Source organism: Cibotium barometz, chromosome 15 (assembly GCF_041138505.1).
Source record: "Cibotium barometz isolate CiBa-2024 chromosome 15, ASM4113850v1, whole genome shotgun sequence".
NCBI classification, from domain to species: Eukaryota; Viridiplantae; Streptophyta; class Polypodiopsida; order Cyatheales; family Cibotiaceae; genus Cibotium; species Cibotium barometz.
Window position 1 is genome coordinate 31058899 of NC_141060.1, and position 24008 is coordinate 31082906.

A 24008-nucleotide genomic window follows, 5' to 3' on the forward strand; every position below is an offset into this window, starting at 1 on the left:
TACAGAGTCCTTACGGGGAGGTACTGTATAATGCATTATTGGATACAGGAGCTCAACACAATTTGTTATCATATGGCATGTGGTGTCAACTGGGAAAACCACCTTTAACCAAGAGTTCTATCCAAGTTCAAGGAATCAACAAGAAGAAAACCCCTGTCTCAGGAATTCTGCACACTCCGGTTGCTTATGACAAGGGAACCATAATTCAAAGCTTTTTGGTTATGCCTGCTGGTACCATGGAAGGGACTGTAATCTTAGGGCGCAAATGGATGATGGCCACCAAGTGCAATATCGATTGGGCAACCAGACAAGTCACAATGCAAGAACCAACACTAGGTCTGACCGCTCAAAATCCCGCACCTAAGTCATCCACTCAAATATTAGATAATGAAAAATCACAAAGTCCAGTGGCAAAACCATCTTCGATTGTTGGCCACCCCTCTAACGCTTCAACGCCAAGAGTGGAAACAGGCAAGGTGGTCCCTAAAGCTTCGCTTACTATGCCAAAGAGTACATACAAATGGGTCCCCAAAGCTTCGTTAACAGCTACTTCCCCTGCTCAATCTCCTTCAGCTACCAAGAAGCCTCGTAAAAGGAAAGCAGCTACCCACCCGAAAAAGGGCAATGTAACATCGCGATGGATCCCTAAAAAATTATTAGTAGCCCAAGGGTACTACGAGGGAAATGACCAGATTTGGGTCCCTAAACATAAGCTGAATCCCTCTACATCACCTGTAAAACCTTGCAAACCAATTGTTGCCACCCCAATGACAATTCAAGACCGTGGTAAGGGAAAGGTAACAGAGTGCTCCGCACCACTTCTTCCAGAGTTAGTTTGGATTCCCAAACGATATCGATCATTACCACCTAGCTCAGGAAGGGGGGAGCCACATGAAGCTTCTAGCTCCTCATGCCAGGCACACGCTGATATAGAAGTTTCTACATGCTCTACACCTACTCTTGCCAACACCCAACAAAAAACCGATGAGTCTACGTCTCCCCTTGTAATAGTATCGTCGGAAACCATTTCCTCCATTCGTCAATGGGAGCGTACACTACCATCTCTACAATTGGATGTGGCCACAAGGGTCATAAAAAGCTATCTGCCCACATCACAACCTATGACCCACTGGACAAATTGGTTCCAAGAGGCTGCAACATCATTGCAAATAATATGATCTACCCAAGGAAAGGGGGAGCATGTACTCACGCTCGACATTCTAATGCTTCCTCCTTAACCTTCTCCCCTGACCATGTAATTGCCAAATTCAAGGGGATGTATATATATAGCTTCATACATTTTATTTTATTTTATTTAAAAAAAAACAAAGAAAAGAAAATAAAAAAATAGTAAAAAGAGCAAGAGCCCGTTAAGAGCAGAGATATCCGTATACAATCAAGAACTAGATTGACCTGTCTCACAAACCTACTGATGCTATATCTGTGTTTGCAGATATGGCAGATGCACGATCATCATACACTTCATCCACTCCCGCCTTTGATGAGAGGTATCATCTGTACCTTTCTTAGATATTTCACATGTGCTATCCTGTAATTGAAACTGAATGGGATCATATAGATGTATTAGCCAGAGAGGAAAATGTTGAGGAATTAGAATGGCTAATTCGCCTATTAACCATGACTGACCCCTACTCCGTAGAGGACATATCCCCGATAGCCCAATGCTTTCCTTTTCCACAAGATGACTATCCTCGCATGGTTACATTCTTGATGAGTCTATGTGGATGGGAAAATGAAAAGGAAATATCTGACAATGATGAATGGACGGATGAAACTCATGGCACTACTGAGGTTGATTTTATTTATTTGGATGATGCGGATAGAGGCTTAGCCTTAGGGCTAGAGCCAGGACTCTACAACATCCTCTTACCGTATCCTCAGTAGTAGTGTGGTGACTGGTAGGTAGGTTAGTGTTTTCAAGTTTTTTCTAGTTTAGATTCTTTAAACGAGTCTTGAAATTTTCACACTGATGTGCCTCTCGAGGCATAGTGCTTGTTAGTTGATTGTACAGGTTAAAAAGTTTGAGGTGGGTTCGCTTCCAAGTCTAGAGACTGCCGCAACGTTCATCAAAATATATCTACATCAAATTGCAAGCTGTCTCGTCAAATCAAGGAGATCTCCAATTACAGGTGTAATTCTTCCATACCCACTCTCTTCCGTTTTTTCTGTTCAATTAATTTCATAAACTATAAGGCATGACCACATGGAAATTGTCAATGTACTACTTAGTTTTTGAAGTTGCTTGCATGCTAGTGTAAATCATTAATGAGCTTAACTTTATTGGAAATATTCCTAGGCAGCATGACGTCTTTAATTAACCTTGGAATACAATTGTCTTAGGTCTAGGGTCAAACCATCTTAATGTTTGAACACCTGGTTGTGTGTGTGTTGACCTCTAGGACATAGCTTTTACCCCTTGTCGAAAGGATGTAAGAACACATTTTAGTTCAGGAGCGAAGATCAAAAGAAACTTTTAAAAAAAAAAAAAAGGAAGCCTACAATAATGGCAATACAAGTCTATGATGTACTTTAATGTTGGCCTATCGCCTTATTGATACTTGGTAGGCGAGGAGTATTCTACTCCAGACCGATGCCTTGGTTGGTAGGGGGTAGCCTTGCCTAAAGTAAGCTAATAGTTTCCTGGATAATGCCTTGTGTTAAACATGGTACCAGGATCGATGTTAGTTTTGCCTTAGGAAGGTCGCCATTGTGTGTAAAAATTGTCACGTGCATTAATTTTTTTTTTAAAAAAAAAGAAGGCAAAAAGCTCCTGTAACTCTAATGTTTCTTGTGTCCCTAGCTCGTGGTATTAACTTGTTCTTAGAGTAGACACAGTGTGGTCATCTGTTTATTTATTAAGCTTGGTTATTTACCTTGACTTAGGCCAGTTATAAACCTTGATTAACCTTTGACACCTTGCTTACTCTTGAATTCCTTTCAATAATTTTAAACTCCTATTAATTTGCTACACTAGCTCACTCATGTGACCCTTAAACTAAGTTCTCATAGCAACATCCATTGTGGTCTCACATGCTTGAATTTATACACTTTATATCTTTTGAATTCCAGCATACCTTCACTCTACTTCCCTGTTTTGCAGACGGTCTACCACAACACCCTCTCGAGCTTACCATACCATAGCTTCCGAGGACGGAATCTACATCAGGAAGGGGGGCATGTTAACCCATGGCGGACATGGCGACGTACTATATTTTACGTCATTAATTTAAATATTCTGAGTCATGGGCCGGGCTTGTCGGCACCATATGTTAAGGATGAAGGGATTGGGTGATCGCCGATGAGAGGCGCACCTTGGATATCAGTAGGATAAGGGTTAGGGTCGGCCGGCCATGTATGGGCGCCCAAGTGTGAACGGCCAAGTCACCTATATGAGTCAAATGTAACCCTAAAATCCTCATTCTCATGTGTTGTGAATACAAGAGTGCTCTTGCCTTATCTCTTTGGTTTCCTTCTCCTGCGTTTGTGAGAGAGAGAGAGAGTGAGTGAGAGAGCGATCGAGCATTGTGTAGCGGCACGGCGGCGGCGGAGAGGCGGTAGAGCGGCGACGGCGGCTCCTCCTTCACGGCTGCGACACGGGAATCCTTCAAGGCGGCGGTTGAGCGGTGAGTGACACACCCTTTGGCATTCTGTTTGAGCTTCCTTCCCTGGTTGTATGCTTGCAGCCATTCGTGGCTCGCATACGGTGTCTGGCAAGTCCCCAGCTACGACCTGTGCGGCAAAAGCGCACATGTATCTGCATGTATACTGTCTCCGAATACCATTCTTCTTCAAATATTCAGAGAACTCATTGGAGAAGTACTCTCCCCCTCCATCTGACCTTAGGCACTTTACATATTTCCCTGTTTGCTTTTCAACCAAAACTCTGAAATTCTGAAAGTGAGTGAACACCTCACTCTTCTCTTTCATGAAATATACCCACACTTTCCTTGTGTGGTCATCAATGAAAGTCACATAATACCTGCAGCCTCCCATAGATATGGTCTTCGTAGGGCCCCATACATCTGAATGCACAACATCTAGTGCATTTCTGCTCACATATCTGTTACGTGGAAACACATGCTTTGTTTGCTTCCCAAATTGGCATGCTTCACATATTTTCTGCATACCTTCCACTTTAAATTTTGGTAGCCCTGTCACAATTCCTTTTGTCTGCATAGACTTCAATCTCTGCACATTTACATTCGATAGACCATGGAGTGGCAGGCTGCGTCATAATACCAGCCCTGCAAATGTGATTAGTACATCACGTAAAGGAAAAGAGAAAGTGGTTGAGCCCCTTGGTATGCCGCCTGACATTTCTGCAGGGCATTCTCAGTGGCTCAGAGATAGCCTTGATGAGGAGCTTGGGATCCCAGCTATGAGAACACTTGGTGTAAAGAAGGCTACGGAAGCCATGAATGAAAAGCTACGAAGATTTGGGAGAGTGAAAAATCCTGTGTAGAGATTTACCTATGATGGTTATGTGGCACATCACTATGCATATATGGCAAAAGTTGTGCAGGTTGTTGAGCCCACATGCATTGATGAGGCTGTTGGAAATGTGTGTTGGGAGAAAGCTATGGATGAGGAGATGAATGCACTATATGGAAATGAGACTTGGGATTTAGTGCAATTGCCTGAAGGCAAGAAAGCCATTGGATGCAAGTGGGTGTACAAAGTAAAACATAACAGTGATGGAAGCATAAACAGGTACAAGGCTAGATTGGTAGCCAAAGGATATGCGCAAACATATGGCATTGATTATGAGGAAACTTTCAGCCCAATTGCCAAGATGGCAACAGTGAGAGTTGTGATAGCAGTGGCTACATCAAAGCAATGGTCTTTACATCAGATGGATGTAAAGAATGCATTCTTGCATGGGGATTTGCAAGAAGAGGTGTATATGTTGCAGCCACCTGGTTATGTGAGGATGTGGGTCACCCCGAGCATGTTTGCAGGTTGAAGAAAGCCTTGTATGGCTTAAAACAAGCACCAAGAGCATGGTTTGACAAGATTTTTGAATATCTTGTCACTATTGGCTTTCATGTAGCCAATGCAGATTTCTCACTGTATGTGAGACATGGTGATAGAGGGGTTGTGCTTGTTGTCATCTATGTAGATGACTTAATCTTTACAGGGGACCATGATGCAAAGATCTTTGATGTAAAGATCTTGCTAAGACAGAAATTTGAGATGAAGGATCTGGGGGAGCTCACATATTTCTTGGGCATTGAGGTGATTAGGTCGCCACATGGTATTGGATTACTGCAGAGACAGTATGGCTTGGACATGTTGTCCAAGTATGGTATGACAGGCTGTAAGCCTATCTCAGTGCCATTGGATCAGAATGGCAAGTTGAGTGCAGATTCAGGAGACATTTTGGAGGATCCTACTATGTGTAGGCACATAGTAGGAAGCTTGATCTATATGACAATTACCAGACCAGATTTGAGCTATGTTGTTGGGTTGGTGAGTCAGTATATGCAGGTTCCACAGAAATCACATTTGGATGCATTGAGATGCATACTGAGGTATGTGAGTTCTACTTTGCATTGTGGACTATTCTATGAGACTGGGACAGAGATATGTGTACATGGATACATAGATGCTGATTGGGCTGGTAGTATCTCAGATAGAAGATCTACCAGTGGCTTTATGTTTTCCTTGGGGAGTGCTGCTGTGACATGGAGCAGCAAGAAGCAGCCTACGATTGCTCTATCCAGTATAGAGGCCGAGTACAGAGGAGCTACTATGGCAGCATGCGAGGTAGCTTGGTTGGGAAAGCTACTTGCAGATTTGGGTCTATCAGTGGATAGACAAGTTGTCATTTTCTGTGACAACATTAGCAGTATAATGTTGGCCAGGAACCCAGTATTTCATGCTCATATACGAAGCATATAGAGGTCCACTACCAGAGAGAAGGTCTTGGTAGGAGATCTTGACCTTGTTTATGTCAGCATAGAGGATCAGGTAGCTGACATCTTCACCAAAGCATTGGGTACAGAGAAGCTCCGCAGATTCAAGGCTTCGCTTGGTGTACATGAGATGGAGTTGAGCTCGAGGGGGAGTGTTGAGATATCGAGCTCATCTAGTGAGGCGGTGGACACTGATGATCGGCCTGGGGGATAGGCCCCACACTTACACCACTGGCGTGGTTGGTGAGATCTTGGGTGATATCTGGCCAGTGGGATGACAGGCTGTGTGACATCCATTCTAGAGACTGGCATAGTTATAGCGCCAGCTCATTTAGTTGGGTTCACACTATAGAGAACCCTCGTACGTATTGGTTGAGTACCTTTCATATTATGTGTACTCTTATCTTGTATATGGTGTGTTGTGTGTTGTGTGTTGAGTGTTGAGTGAAGAAGAAGAAGATTTTCAGCCTCTCACCTTGTGTGTTCTCTATTAGGGTTTTGTGAGTGTGTGTGTGCTTGCAAGAGCTCAAGCTCTCTTCCCCCCTGCATCTTTTCAACTCCAACATGGGCTTGCATTAGAGCATGTAAGAATCTCGTAGGGCCATTCTTAGATGCCCAAGGTCACTCCAACATGGGCTTGCATTAGAGCATGTAAGAATCTCCCTAGTGTCATTCCTATTCCTATCTGTGCATTAGAAGAATTGCCTTAGAGGTCGTGTTGGAATGGCCTTGGGGCATCATAGAATAGCCCTTGTGCATGAGAATAATGGTCTATTCTTGGAATGGTTGTGCATGAAAAGAATGGCCCTAGGGCCATTCTTTCTCTTCTTGTTTATGTGATCACCACTCTATGGGCTCTTCTTATATGACCTAGGACCATTCTAACATAACCTTGAGGCCATTAGAGCATGTAAGAATGGCCCTAGGACCATTCTTGCAATTGTTGTGCATGAGAAGAATGGCCCTAGGGCCATTTTTTTATGCCCAAGGCCACTCTAACATGGTAATCAGGCCATTAGAGCATGCAAGGATGGCCTTGGCCTCATGCAAGAATGGCCCTAGGGACATTCCTAATGGTATTGTGCATGGAAAGAATGCCCCTAGAGAGCAAGGTTATCATCGTTTAAATTTTATGCAAGTTAGATAATTAAATTGGCCTACCACATCTTTTTGTTTGAGAACTGTTTACTTGTAGTTAAGCTTTGTGCATCCATTTAGTTTATTGAGATTTGTATGATGAACTGGATGCTATACTAAGTCATTGCAAAGTTCTAATGTAGTAGAATTGAAGCCATTCTACTACAGCAGCAAATATATCAAAAGTTGTATCTAGGAGCTTTATTACTTTTTTAAGTAGATATATATTTCCTTGAGAAAATAGTTTCTTAAAAAAGAACATATTTGTTTACTATGCATATGGGTACACCATTGTCTAAGCCATATCATGCTTGAAAATGTTATCATTAGACTTATTTTGCATAGGAGCCTCTTATGATCCGTATGAAATAACTATAACATCAAGCATTGCGGATACTAGCATGAATGAAATTGCCATTGAAGTTGTGGAGGAGTCAATTCCACTTGAGAAGGAGATTTGTTTAATACAAAACACATATAAGAGAGCAATGCTGACTATGGTATTGGATTTAAATGGATTACTCTTGAAGTGTTGCTTCCAGCCATGTTATCTACACCAATCCATTATGTATGCTCCAAATAGATACCTTATACTTCGTCCAGCGTGTATATCATTTTTGCATAAGGTTTTAGAAAACTTCAATTTTGGTATCTGGTCAAATGCAACATAGGAGAATGTTCTCTAGATGGTGAGAGCTTTGCAAGAGAAAGCTGGGAGAATACTTCCTTTCTTTGCTATTTGGAGTCAAAATGCATGTTATAGTTTTGAGAAGAGAAAAGTGTTCAGGCCAGATAACCCAGGTGTTGAGGCAATGTTTCAACCACTTGCAAGAATGTCAAAAGCCTTTCAATGTAATCCAGGGAGGACAGTTCTTATTGATGAATTTCCATATAATCTTGTGTTGCTCCCTATAATAATAACTGCATCTTTCCAAACAAGTTTGATTTAGATAAGAAAGATGACACTGTTCTCATTGGAGAGCTACTACCATACTTAATGCTTCTTGATGATGTAGAAGATATACGTATTGTCGTTGAAAATAATCGATATGGTCAGCTCCCAGTATCGAATGGCCATGATTTAAATAACCTTGTTGGTGATGTTATTGGACAAATGGCAAGAGTATAATGTTATTTGGTCACAAACAAGGTTCAACACTGGTAAAATTCCTCTTACAAGTCAATTATAGGACTCTTCTAAGGTAAAGGACATAGGTCGAAAGAGAGGTGATAAAGGAGAATCAATTGGTGCAAGAAGCATGAAAAGCCTTAGTGGTAGCTCGTCTCACATCATGGGAGATGAGATAAAGGATATTATAATAAAAGAAGGTCCTCAAATTTCAAGCATGAAGCCATCGAAATTGATTTCTCTAGGTAAAAGATTGGGTTGCAAAAAGGAGGGAATAACTTGAGGTCTTAGTCAGCAAAAGACATTTATCAATAAATTGCTAAACGATCATGGTCTTCTAAATATCAGTAATAAGTAGAGCAAAGGTATTATCCTATCTATAATTTCTCACTATATTACTAATATATTCAGAAACTATGTATTGTAACATTCTAACTTTCATCATGACCTTTTGTGTGTAGGTTTTTCTAGGTTGTAGAATTTCCAAAAGATCTATTCAGAAATATTCACAATGATGTACATGTTTATTCTCTTGATGAATCTATTAAAGTTTTGTGGAGATATCTCTATTCTCTTGATGTACATGTTTATTCTCTTTATTTAAGTTTTGATGGATTATTTTAGTCTTTAGGGTCTTGAACTTTGTTGCATTTTTTCTAGTGTTAGCCTATAGTGGGAGTGCATCCTATTCTAAGGAGGCTCCTTTATTGCAAATTTTCTCATATTTTGTCAGACAATTTCTTCATCGGAGTGCACCCTACTTCTTTGTTGGAGTGCACCCTCTTGAGGCTTGTTCATAAAGTGTGTTCACAACATAAAGTTCAAATACCACTTGTTTCTTATAGTGTACCTAAAAACCATTCTACAATCTATTATTTAGTATCTTCTCTTTTGTCCTTCTATAATTTAAATCCCCTCGCTCAAGGTTTGATTAGCACCTTGTACTAATAGCTTTGCACAAGGAGTTTTGAATGGCCCTAGGACCATTCTATAACATGCGCCTAGGGCCATTCTTTTATGGTAAATAAGGCCAATGTTTTCCCTTGAAGGTCTCAAAGAGCATGCATGAGTGGCCATGGGGCATCTTCATGCACAACAAGAGCAAGACTGGCCTTGGCCATCCTTGCATGACCCCAAGTCCTAAAGGTCATGTTGGAGATAGCCATGGGGCATCCAAGAATGACGACCTCGGGCCATTCTAACAATGGCTTTGTGGATCACCATGCATCCTTCTAAGCGTCGAAGAATGGCTCTAGGGCCATTCTTGGATCATCCAACTTTCTTGCATTCTCCTCAGCAACAAAGAATGGCCCTAAGGCCATTCTTTTCATGCACAATAGGTGTAAGAATGGCCATGGGGTCTTTCTTTTTCATGGCAAATAAGACCCTTGTTTAGCCTTAAAGGCCTCAAAGAGCATTCAATAGTGGCCTCGGGGCATCCAAGAATGGCCATAGAGCCATTCTTTTCATGCAGCAGAACAAGTGCAAGAATGGCCCTAGGGTCATTTTTGCATGACCACGAGTCCTCAAGTCCTTTGTCTATAAGTTTTCTCAAGGTCTAGATTAGAATACCTTACTAGGACTATTATATTGTGGTAATATATTATTGTGTAAAAAGGGGTATAGAATGATCCTAGGGCAATCCTACTATGCACACTTTTGTACTATTTCTCTTTGAAATGGCCCTAAGATCACTATACCACTAGTAAGCCCTTGTTTGAGCCTAGACATGAAGGGTTTTTCTTCTTTCCTTGTCTTGTAGTAATGAATGAAGGAATTTGGATAATTATGTGTGTTCCTATTTTAGATGATAGCATAGGAGCAATCTTGGAAAATCAAAATGTTTGCGAGCCGTCAAATCCATTGATGCTATGTTACCATGTTTCATTATCTTTGGTACCATGACAACCAATGTTTGCATGTGTGCCTTCACTCAGGGTTCTCATTCTTGATATGATTGGAATACTTCTTGAATCATTTGAGCTACACCATGTTGATGAGATGCCATATGTTAATTCCATATGGGAGTAGATGCAAATTAGATAATATTCTTTGCATCCTCAATTTATGTCTTCCAAAACATCATATGAAATTCAAGTATGTGCTGAGCCAGAAGATGTACCAAGACACTGGGATGTTCTTTAAAATCCTTATGTTCTTCGGCTACGAGTATGCTTACCACAAGAACCTACCAGCAATCTCGACATATTTTCAAGACTTGGATGGAGACAATTTGGATGGAGACAACACTTTGATTTTTGATGACACACCATATTAAATTATGTGGAACATGCCACATTCCTATCTTGCATTTCCAAAGCCATGGAATCAGACACCAAAGTAACTTCAAGGCTTCTTAAAAACCACAACTATCCATTGGTTGTGTCAATGGTTATATGCTCATAATAAGAGACGTTACACACAGAACAATGTCTTTTTTTTAAGACTAAGATTAATCTTGAAATAAAGATTGTACTGGAGGAATATTTATGGAGGTGATGTCATTAAAGGAAAGGTGCTTTGGACGCAAAAGCAATGTTCATTCATGTATGTTATCACAAATCTTGTAAATACTTCAAGCCAAAAGACCCATCTTGACATACAAAATCTCAATGGGTATCTCTTCACTCGTATAAGAGAAATGTAATTCTACTATGTACTCTCCTATGAGACAATGTACATTTCTCACCAAAAATAAAAATTTAATGTTATTTGCTAGAGCCTCAAGTCTTATGTATCTTGTTTATTGGTCTTCTTTATTATTATTCATGTAGAAGTCTCAAATTTGATTACAAATGCAAGTTATTTGAATCATTCTAGTTTATACCAATTCAAGTGTCAAGATTAGTAACTATCATGCATGGCCTATTGTTATTTGAATCTTTCTAGTTTATACCAATTTAAGTGTCAAGATCATTAGTAGCCATCATGCATGGCGTATCGTTTGTTGGTGTCTCTTTTCACATTATTTTATATTTTCATATTTTTCTCATCTTGTACCACTCCCATTATAAATAATCAGAGGTACAAAATGGCCCTAGGGCAATTCCTCTATTAATACATATTTTTGTTCTTAAATTTAAGGGAGTCTTGAGCAAGCATACACTCATTTTACCTCTTCTAATCCTAGATAAGGCATATAGTTTAAGGGACCTATGTAGCAACATCTAGAGTAAAACTTATTCTATTATTCAAGCTAAAACTTTACTTATTACTTAAAGGTGCACATTAGTGCTAGAATGGTTGATTGCCCAAAAACTCTCATCTACCTTCAATGTGTGTTGCATATAGGGTTTGTTCTACTTTTATTTCAAAGCACCAAATTACAAGAGTTTCTATTTACTCTACAGCCTTATAATGGCCCTAGGACCATTCTTTTATCTTGTTCTTGGACTATTAAAATAAGAGTGTGGCACATGGGGGATCCTAATTTCATAATATATATCATATATTTCCTAACAAGTTTGCACAGTCTTTTAAAATTTTTTCACACGGAAAGCACACAAAAATGAAAAACACAACCAACCTGGGAATGGGATTTTTCCCACTTTATCTAATATGGTGTTTGGGCTAAAATCGCAAGCCCGCATATCATTGATGTAAAATTCCTCCCCCAACCCCTTTTTGATGTCTAGTATATTCCCCTGTAATCAATTCCTTTTCTGAAATATAAGAGATCTTGTTTGTGGCTGTTTTAACCTAGAGAGAGAAAATATTCTAGAGAGAGAATATTCAGATTTTGAATATTTTTGGATAGAAAAATATCTCTTATAATTCAGATGAGTTCCCCTGAAACAGAAATTTAAAAAGAATTTTCCAATGTGCAATTGGAATTAATTGGAAATTGGTATAAAGAACCTTAGCCTAAGGGTCTAGATTTTCATAAATCTTTAGACTATGGTCCAATTAAGGTTCCTATGGGCCAATAGCATCAATCCATGTGTAGGGAGGAGATAAATCCAATTTGTAAAAGAAGATACCCAAAAATGAGTAAATGCTCACATAAGATGAAGAGTTGAAAATGTACAAGGTTTATTAGTAAATAAACACATATGTAAGGAAGGGGAGTTCTTTAAAGGAGGTGCATATTTCACATAAGATGAAGAGTTGAAAATGTACAAGGTTTATTAGTAAATAAACACATATGTAAGGAAGGGAAGTTCTTTAAAGGAGGTGCATATTTCACATAAGATGAAGAGTTGAAAATGTACAAGGTTTATTAGTAAATAAACACATATGTAAGGAAGGGGAGTTCTTTAAAGGAGGTGCATATTTCACATAAGATGAAGAGTTGAAAATGTACAAGGTTTATTAGTAAAAAAACTATGACACACATGTAAGGAAGAGGAGTTCTTTAAAGGAGGTGCATATTTCACATAAGATGAAGAGTTGAAAATGTACAAGGTTTATTAGTAAAAAACTATGAGCAATAAAATTTTGACACATATGTAAGGAAGGGGAATTCTTTAAAGGAGGTGCATATTTCACATGCTTGAATGAGTTTTAAACTCAAAAATAATGTGATATTTTTATCTCTCATCTCTCTTGAACCAAACCAAATCAAAATGGAACCAAACCGAATCAAAAAGTAACCAAACTAGGTCCAAATCTAGTCCAAATTCAACCAAACTGACTTGGAAAATTCTAGAATCAGTTTGTTTGGTTAGGAGCTCAAATTTTCCTATAAATAGAAGCCTCCCCTTGTTGAAAAAAAAATATAGTGTCTTATGCTTTGTCACTCTACTCCACCTAAGCCAAATTAGATAGTGTCTTATGCTTTGTCACTCTACTCCACCTAAGCCAAATTAGATAGTGTCTTATGCTTTGTCACTCTACTCCACCTAAGCCAAATTAGATAGTGTCTTATGCTTTGTCACTGTACTCCACCTAAGCCAAATTAGATAGTGTCTTATGCTTGTTACTCTACTCCACCTAAGCCAAAATATAGAGTGTCTTATGCATTGTTACTCTACTCTACCTAAGCCAAGAGTTGTGAATTCTTTAATAATTCACTAGTTTTTGATACTTCTCTCTTTCTTCAATCCCCATTGGTGGCTCCATCAACATACTAAACCAATTGATTGGTTGGGGGCCTCTACCGTGAATAAAGAATCAAGCAAATTATAAGGTAAGTATATTGAATTTTGATCTTTTCTATAATTTCTCAATGATTCTCTCTTCTCAACCCCTCTCAAGCTTGAGAAGCTTAATTGGTATGGTTTTTTAAATGCTATTGAAGTTAATTAGTGAATAGTAGTGAAGAGTTACATAATTTAATAAATGCTATTGAAGTTAATTTACATTTATGTTTAAATTCTAATAGTTTGTATGTAATTTCTCTCTCTCACTTAAGAAATGGTCATACTCATGACCCTTTTCAATCCAAATGAAGCTTTTCATAAGGCTTTTCCTTAATCCAAGATTAAGCTATGCTTGAGGCCAAATTAATGGCTTTTTTCTATGCTTTTAGTTTATGTATATTGATGATTCAATCCATTATGGATTGATGATCCAATTAGAGACCATTCTAATTATTTTCTTAATGATCCAATTAGAGACCATTATGGATTGATGATCCAATTAGAGACCATTCTAATTATTTTCTTAATGATCCAATTAGAGACCATTATGGATTGATGATCCAATTAGAGACCATTCTAATTATTTCTTTAATAATGAGCCTTATCCCTTAGGAAAAATTGAGATTTATCAGTCATAGTAGCGGAGCTATGGCAAAATTTTTATAGAAATTACGCATAAAATAATTTTCATTCAAAGCATAAAAAGAGGACTTCCTACCATATTCTAGGAACTATCATCCTAGATTAATTAAAAGAATATTATTATGCATGGAGATATGGATGTTTGCATGTAGATGTAGAGGTATGGATGTGAGTGTGAATGTGGAGGTGGATGTATGCATGTAGATGTAGATGTATAGATGTAGATGTAGATGTGGAGGTGGGTGGATGCATGTAGATGTAGATGTATAGGTGTAGGTGAGAATGGAGATGTGGATGTATACATGTAGATGTAGATGTATAGATGTAGATGTGAATAGAGATGTGAATGTATACATGTAGATGTAGATGTATAGATGTAGATGTGGATGTGGAGGTGGGTGGATGCATGAAGATGTAGATGTATAGATGTAGATGAGAATGGAGATGTGGATGTATATATGTAGATGTAGATGTATAGATGTAGATGTGAATAGAGATGTGAATGTATACATGTAGATGTAGATGTATAGATGTAGATGTGGATGTGGAGGTGGGTGGATGCATGAAGATGTAGATGTATAGATGTAGATGAGAATGGAGATGTGGATGTATATATGTAGATGTAGATGTATAGATGTAGATGTGAATAGAGATATGGATGTATACATGTAGATGTAGATGTATAGATGTAGATGGGAATGGAGATGTGGATGTATACGTAGATGTAGATGTATAGATGTAGATGTGAATGGAGATGTGGATGTATGCATGTAGATGTAGGTGTATAGACGTAGAAGTGGATGTAGAGGTGGATGTATGCATGTAGATGTAGATGTATAGATGTGGATGTGAATGTGGAGTGGATGTATGCATGTAGATGTAGATGTATGGAGGTGAATGAGAATGTGGATGTGGATGTATGCATAGGGATGTAGATGTATGCATGTAGATGTGAATGTACGCATATAGTTGTGGATGTATGGATGTGAATATACGATTGTGATGTGAGGAAATCTGAAGTGATGAGATGGAAATGATGTGATGGGATGAGTATACATATAAATGGAATATGGAATAAGTAATGTAGATTGAGGAGGGATAATGTGGAAAAATGAAAGTTAAAATAGAAATTGTATTGTAAACTGTTTGTAAATGCTGTTTGTAAATGCTGTCTGTAAATGATTGTTTTATGTCAAGAATGCTGGGGGGAGCATTTTGACCGTCTTGTGATTAAGGTCGTGATGAGGAAGTTGCAACTGCTGACGGGGAGTCAATGAAGGACGTCTCGCGTAGCAGGGTCGGCCGAGGTCTTGACCAGCCTCGGTGCGATTAAAATGGTGAGCTTCCGGTACGGTGGATGAGGGGCCAAGGAAGCGGCCTATGCGTGAAGCGCTAGGTTACCTGCGAAGGATCCTAGAGGGTGCTGACCATACGGTGCTCGGGCTCTGGGTCGCCTAGGATACCCACGCGTGCGTCGAGGAAGATATTGGAACAGAGTTGGAGTTGTTTTCTGAAATCGAGCATGGATCTGGTTGATTGACCTTGCTGGTCTTCAATGGATGAGTCCATGGCTCCTTATATGGATCTGTTGGTTGATCTTGCTGATCTTCAACGAGAGTCCATCTTGTTAAGAGATTATATTGCCAAGTATTATGGGCTAGGAACTATCGAAACGGCTCCTGAGCGTTCTAGTTGCCAATGATGCCATAGATACTCTGATGAAGGAATGATGGGAAATTAAGAATCAATTGGATAAATTGGAAGATGGTGATCAATGATACTATGGTTTTATTAAAGGATTGTTTTAAATTGGTTGAATCTGGTTGAAAAAGGCAATTTCATATTGGGTGTGTGAGTGGTGTGTCTAGTTTTATTTTGCATGAACATCCGGCTAGGGGGCCTTGGAACTCTTTTCCTTGGTACCCGGGACAAAACCTAACCAAATTTTTAATTGGATCCCATCACTACAGTGGTTGGGCGGTTGGCTAACCCATGGGATTGGATGGGGTTAGGCTGGACTGATGGATCCGTAAATCGAGACTCAAACTTTTGTTTTTACGATAGAAAAAAAAAATAAATCCCGGACAGAAACTGTTCTATGGATAGGAATCAACGGCTGTGCCTCTTGAATGGGGAAAAAAGCGTTGATCCCAATGATCCAAGTGCAAGTTTCTTCCTTGAACTGACTAAGTATCTTATAGATGTAATCGGATCATCTCGATCAGAAATGATCTTGACTACGTTAGAGTAAAAAGTTATCCTGGTGGAATCGCCCGTGCTTTCCGGTAAAGGAAGTTTTTCTGGGTTTGGTTTTGGAACAACCGACGGATTAGTCTCTTATCCGGATATCCGTGGGCGAGGCCCCGAGTGTGGGACCCCTGTCCCGCGCGAGAAGCGCTACTTCCGCTGCCAGTACCCCGAATCCGTTGCTCGGTGGGAACAGGGATCTTACAGTTGGTATCAGAGCATTTGGTTAATAAAGATCACCTGAGAAGACAAACATGTCAAAAATTTATCAAGAAACACAAAAAGGTTATAATTGTGTGATATAATTCATACAATTTGATATTCAAACTGAAACTCGTAATTTGGTAATTGGGTCTTCAGATGGAAGTACCGCAATTATATAGAATCCCCGACTTGCTTGAGGCCTAGACATGATAGTATTTACCTTATAATTCCAAGGGCCGTGACTACCCGTATATACCGAGAGTATACTGCAGCTCTTTACTGACAGTATATACGAGTAAATCTAAGACTTGAAATTATAAGCGTTAATGCTATCCAGATGATGATTTTGCATGTGATTGATATGATTTTTAACTCTGTTTGAGAATGGATGAATTGATTTGGATTCTGATTGATAATGCTGATTGAAAAATATTGATTTTTAAAAATTAGTTGAAATATAATGAAACCACAATGAGGGGGAATGGGACGAGTCCCTGTGATGATATTCATAACTAGAATGATGATAATGAATTCAGCAAATCACTATGAAGTTAGTGGGTTGTGCTGTTAGATTGCTACTGTTAATACTTGACCGGTAGATCAAGTTAAGGGATGTCAAATTGAGAACTTGCTTGACTGAAATTTTCGTGGAGGAATGTTCCGAAGGAAACTTTTCGGTCTAATGGACCATTATCATATTAAAGATATGAATGACATGATCTGAATGAATTGTTATTTAATGATGAGTTCTATATAAGGGATATTTATCCCAGTGTTCTGTTGGGTTGACCAGAATATAAGGAACCCAGAATAAAATTAGATCTTAAGAAAAAGAGCTGTCCTCTACCTTGCGAGATGAGGACATCTCGCACTTTTTAAGTGGGGTAGAATGTAAGATTCCTCCCCAGCCTTCGAGGTATACAGGAGTAAGAATCTCCCTTCTGATCTCATAATTATTCCCTCTCTAAAATAAAAGAAAGTTTCTCTTTAAAAAAAAGGAAGACCCTTTCCCTAGAATACTTCTCAAGAGTCCCACCTGTTTTAAGGATTTAGAACAATGAGTTCAGAAGTGAGAATCGGTGTTTTGGATACCAAGGTTTTGGCTTTCATTCGAGTACGGCCCAAAAGAAGTTCTTTATCTCTTGGGGAGTATAAGAAGTTATCCCCCAGATATTGTGATCCTTATATCTGAATTCAATGAAAGTAGGTGACTTAGCCTACAAGTTTCTTTTATCTCCTCATCTCAAAATTCTTAATGCCTTCTATAGAAAAATGTGTCAAACACAAATCATGGAAAGACGGTAAAACTTCAGTGGTAAGTTACCATTGGCTTCTAGGTTACGCTAGCTCCTTCCTTTATATAAGTCGTAACTTTTACTTGTCACTCACAGTAATCTTACTCCCATCAATCTCCTTTCTTTCTTAATCTCCTTCATGGCTTGGCAACAGGAATTAGTTTTATCCCTGATGATTTCTCACCTTCAAGACGCAAGAGAGTCTGTGAAGAAAGACTTTATAGAACAGTATGAGCGCTCACTTTTTCCTCACCTAGGAACTTCTGTAGCGCAGACCAAATGGCGGACCTATCAAAACATAACTAGGGTAACACCCTGGGGTCAGCAGCACTTTCGTAACAATGTCCGCTTGGCCATGGTTATTGAAGCTTTGGGTTTGGGTCCTCGATACTACTGCGTCATGAGATCAAGGCATCTTGGGTTTTCTGAGCGGGTCTTCTTACTGGCATGTTTTCTTCCTCATGAGAAGATATGCCTTTACCCCGTTTTTGGCTTGTCTCTTAGAGGTCCTTTTGTTAGATCACCTCATACCACTGAGATAGGTGCGGCAATAACCAGCAGAATCATTCCCATAGATGAGTTACCCTATACTTGTGCAGCTTGTGAGGACTGCTTTTGTGACCATATGATGGACGGGCTTATGGAAGTGTAAAGAGTTCTTCTATCTTTACTGTATAAGTTCCGTGAATGAATAAAGTTTAAATCTTGTTCTTATTTTGAATCTTGCTCTCTTTAAGACTTTTCTTGGTGGTTAATCGTGATTAAAATTTTTTCTAAGTCTCATATTCGTGCATCTTGCGAAATTATTCCAAGTTGCGAGATGAGGACATCTCGCATTTTTTAAGTGGGGTAGAATGTAAAATTCCTCCCCCAACCCCTTTTTGATGTCTAGTATATTCCCCTGTAATCAATTCCTTTTCTGAAATATAAGAGATCTTGTTTGTGGCTGTTTTAACCTAGAGAGAGAAAATATTCTAGAGAGAGAATATTCAGATTTTGAATATTTTTGGATAGAAAAATATCTCTTATAATTCAGATGAGTTCCCCTGAAACAGAAATTTAAAAAGAATTTTCCAATGTGCAATTGGAATTAATTGGAAATTGGTATAAAGAACCTTAGCCTAAGGGTCTAGATTTTCATAAATCTTTAGACTATGGTCCAATTAAGGTTCCTATGGGCCAATAGCATCAATCCATGTGTAGGGAGGAGATAAATCCAATTTGTAAAAGAAGATACCCAAAAATGAGTAAATGCTCACATAAGATGAAGAGTTGAAAATGTACAAGGTTTATTAGTAAATAAACACATATGTAAGGAAGGGGAGTTCTTTAAAGGAGGTGCATATTTCACATAAGATGAAGAGTTGAAAATGTACAAGGTTTATTAGTAAATAAACACATATGTAAGGAAGGGAAGTTCTTTAAAGGAGGTGCATATTTCACATAAGATGAAGAGTTGAAAATGTACAAGGTTTATTAGTAAATAAACACATATGTAAGGAAGGGGAGTTCTTTAAAGGAGGTGCATATTTCACATAAGATGAAGAGTTGAAAATGTACAAGGTTTATTAGTAAAAAAACTATGACACACATGTAAGGAAGAGGAGTTCTTTAAAGGAGGTGCATATTTCACATAAGATGAAGAGTTGAAAATGTACAAGGTTTATTAGTAAAAAACTATGAGCAATAAAATTTTGACACATATGTAAGGAAGGGGAATTCTTTAAAGGAGGTGCATATTTCACATGCTTGAATGAGTTTTAAACTCAAAAATAATGTGATATTTTTATCTCTCATCTCTCTTGAACCAAACCAAATCAAAATGGAACCAAACCGAATCAAAAAGTAACCAAACTAGGTCCAAATCTAGTCCAAATTCAACCAAACTGACTTGGAAAATTCTAGAATCAGTTTGTTTGGTTAGGAGCTCAAATTTTCCTATAAATAGAAGCCTCCCCTTGTTGAAAAAAAAATATAGTGTCTTATGCTTTGTCACTCTACTCCACCTAAGCCAAATTAGATAGTGTCTTATGCTTTGTCACTCTACTCCACCTAAGCCAAATTAGATAGTGTCTTATGCTTTGTCACTCTACTCCACCTAAGCCAAATTAGATAGTGTCTTATGCTTTGTCACTGTACTCCACCTAAGCCAAATTAGATAGTGTCTTATGCTTGTTACTCTACTCCACCTAAGCCAAAATATAGAGTGTCTTATGCATTGTTACTCTACTCTACCTAAGCCAAGAGTTGTGAATTCTTTAATAATTCACTAGTTTTTGATACTTCTCTCTTTCTTCAATCCCCATTGGTGGCTCCATCAACATACTAAACCAATTGATTGGTTGGGGGCCTCTACCGTGAATAAAGAATCAAGCAAATTATAAGGTAAGTATATTGAATTTTGATCTTTTCTATAATTTCTCAATGATTCTCTCTTCTCAACCCCTCTCAAGCTTGAGAAGCTTAATTGGTATGGTTTTTTAAATGCTATTGAAGTTAATTAGTGAATAGTAGTGAAGAGTTACATAATTTAATAAATGCTATTGAAGTTAATTTACATTTATGTTTAAATTCTAATAGTTTGTATGTAATTTCTCTCTCTCACTTAAGAAATGGTCATACTCATGACCCTTTTCAATCCAAATGAAGCTTTTCATAAGGCTTTTCCTTAATCCAAGATTAAGCTATGCTTGAGGCCAAATTAATGGCTTTTTTCTATGCTTTTAGTTTATGTATATTGATGATTCAATCCATTATGGATTGATGATCCAATTAGAGACCATTCTAATTATTTTCTTAATGATCCAATTAGAGACCATTATGGATTGATGATCCAATTAGAGACCATTCTAATTATTTTCTTAATGATCCAATTAGAGACCATTATGGATTGATGATCCAATTAGAGACCATTCTAATTATTTCTTTAATAATGAGCCTTATCCCTTAGAAAAAATTGAGATTTATCAGTCATAGTAGCGGAGCTATGGCAAAATTTTTATAGAAATTACGCATAAAATAATTTTCATTCAAAGCATAAAAAGAGGACTTCCTACCATATTCTAGGAACTATCATCCTAGATTAATTAAAAGAATATTATTATGCATGGAGATATGGATGTTTGCATGTAGATGTAGAGGTATGGATGTGAGTGTGAATGTGGAGGTGGATGTATGCATGTAGATGTAGATGTATAGATGTAGATGTAGATGTGGAGGTGGGTGGATGCATGTAGATGTAGATGTATAGGTGTAGGTGAGAATGGAGATGTGGATGTATACATGTAGATGTAGATGTATAGATGTAGATGTGAATAGAGATGTGAATGTATACATGTAGATGTAGATGTATAGATGTAGATGTGGATGTGGAGGTGGGTGGATGCATGAAGATGTAGATGTATAGATGTAGATGAGAATGGAGATGTGGATGTATATATGTAGATGTAGATGTATAGATGTAGATGTGAATAGAGATGTGAATGTATACATGTAGATGTAGATGTATAGATGTAGATGTGGATGTGGAGGTGGGTGGATGCATGAAGATGTAGATGTATAGATGTAGATGAGAATGGAGATGTGGATGTATATATGTAGATGTAGATGTATAGATGTAGATGTGAATAGAGATATGGATGTATACATGTAGATGTAGATGTATAGATGTAGATGGGAATGGAGATGTGGATGTATACGTAGATGTAGATGTATAGATGTAGATGTGAATGGAGATGTGGATGTATGCATGTAGATGTAGGTGTATAGACGTAGAAGTGGATGTAGAGGTGGATGTATGCATGTAGATGTAGATGTATAGATGTGGATGTGAATGTGGAGTGGATGTATGCATGTAGATGTAGATGTATGGAGGTGAATGAGAATGTGGATGTGGATGTATGCATAGGGATGTAGATGTATGCATGTAGATGTGAATGTACGCATATAGTTGTGGATGTATGGATGTGAATATACGATTGTGATGTGAGGAAATCTGAAGTGATGAGATGGAAATGATGTGATGGGATGAGTATACATATAAATGGAATATGGAATAAGTAATGTAGATTGAGGAGGGATAATGTGGAAAAATGAAAGTTAAAATAGAAATTGTATTGTAAACTGTTTGTAAATGCTGTTTGTAAATGCTGTCTGTAAATGATTGTTTTATGTCAAGAATGCTGGGGGGAGCATTTTGACCGTCTTGTGATTAAGGTCGTGATGAGGAAGTTGCAACTGCTGACGGGGAGTCAATGAAGGACGTCTCGCGTAGCAGGGTCGGCCGAGGTCTTGACCAGCCTCGGTGCGATTAAAATGGTGAGCTTCCGGTACGGTGGATGAGGGGCCAAGGAAGCGGCCTATGCGTGAAGCGCTAGGTTACCTGCGAAGGATCCTAGAGGGTGCTGACCATACGGTGCTCGGGCTCTGGGTCGCCTAGGATACCCACGCGTGCGTCGAGGAAGATATTGGAACAGAGTTGGAGTTGTTTTCTGAAATCGAGCATGGATCTGGTTGATTGACCTTGCTGGTCTTCAATGGATGAGTCCATGGCTCCTTATATGGATCTGTTGGTTGATCTTGCTGATCTTCAACGAGAGTCCATCTTGTTAAGAGATTATATTGCCAAGTATTATGGGCTAGGAACTATCGAAACGGCTCCTGAGCGTTCTAGTTGCCAATGATGCCATAGATACTCTGATGAAGGAATGATGGGAAATTAAGAATCAATTGGATAAATTGGAAGATGGTGATCAATGATACTATGGTTTTATTAAAGGATTGTTTTAAATTGGTTGAATCTGGTTGAAAAAGGCAATTTCATATTGGGTGTGTGAGTGGTGTGTCTAGTTTTATTTTGCATGAACATCCGGCTAGGGGGCCTTGGAACTCTTTTCCTTGGTACCCGGGACAAAACCTAACCAAATTTTTAATTGGATCCCATCACTACAGTGGTTGGGCGGTTGGCTAACCCATGGGATTGGATGGGGTTAGGCTGGACTGATGGATCCGTAAATCGAGACTCAAACTTTTGTTTTTACGATAGAAAAAAAAAATAAATCCCGGACAGAAACTGTTCTATGGATAGGAATCAACGGCTGTGCCTCTTGAATGGGGAAAAAAGCGTTGATCCCAATGATCCAAGTGCAAGTTTCTTCCTTGAACTGACTAAGTATCTTATAGATGTAATCGGATCATCTCGATCAGAAATGATCTTGACTACGTTAGAGTAAAAAGTTATCCTGGTGGAATCGCCCGTGCTTTCCGGTAAAGGAAGTTTTTCTGGGTTCGGTTTTGGAACAACCGACGGATTAGTCTCTTATCCGGATATCCGTGGGCGAGGCCCCGAGTGTGGGACCCCTGTCCCGCGCGAGAAGCGCTACTTCCGCTGCCAGTACCCCGAATCCGTTGCTCGGTGGGAACAGGGATCTTACAATTGAAAATCCATCTTGTACTTGTGGCCAAGGGCCCCCTAGAATCGGGGTGCGATGGGCTGAAATCCGGGCCAAGAGGAAATCCTTCCAGGGCTCATCACACCGACAAGGAATCCTCTAACAACAATCAGCTTGCCCAGTAGGACACAACTCTAAATAGTGGGGTCAATGAGGCTTAGCCTCCCCACGACGTGACTGAAAGATCACTCTCCATGCCACCTTGGCCCTGGTTGGCCTCTCTCGTTAATGCCAACCCATAATAAATTCTTGATCAACCGTTATACCTAGCCAATACATGCCTGAGAGAAGGCCTAGCATGAAGTGATGTACCACATGATGGAAAGAAGAACTTGGTTTGCCACACCACACTCTCTACTTGCTATAGGGAGAGTCTCGGAGAACTCTAGTATAGAAGCTTCTTCCAAATACGCAAAGGAAGAGGGGCACGAACTGAAGCCCAAGAGAGATGTCAATGCCAACCAACCAAGATAGCGCACTAGAATGCCCCTCAAGATCCAATGGAATTTCTCAATTGGGCTCCAAGTCGGGGCATTTACAAAGCATACCCAAAAACCACACAACTTTTACCAATTGATCTGTGCTCCTAATGCATGGAAAAAAACATTGATTGTTGCCTCCACGAATCTTTGGAGATTCCCAACATCTCCGAAAAGGAAAGCTGATGTGTCATCTGCAAACTCTGAGTCGAGAAACTTCTCTTGCATATGGAGGGGGAGACACAATCCTTAAAATCCGGTCTCGTGGGCTGATAGAAAACTACTCATAGGCTCGGCATGAATAAGAAGAGGTAAGGTGCCAAAGGATAGCCTTGTCAAACCGAGCGGGAAAGGGGAAATCTATCACCATGGGCTCCATGAATGAGAACCTGGCTGTGCGAGGCTGAG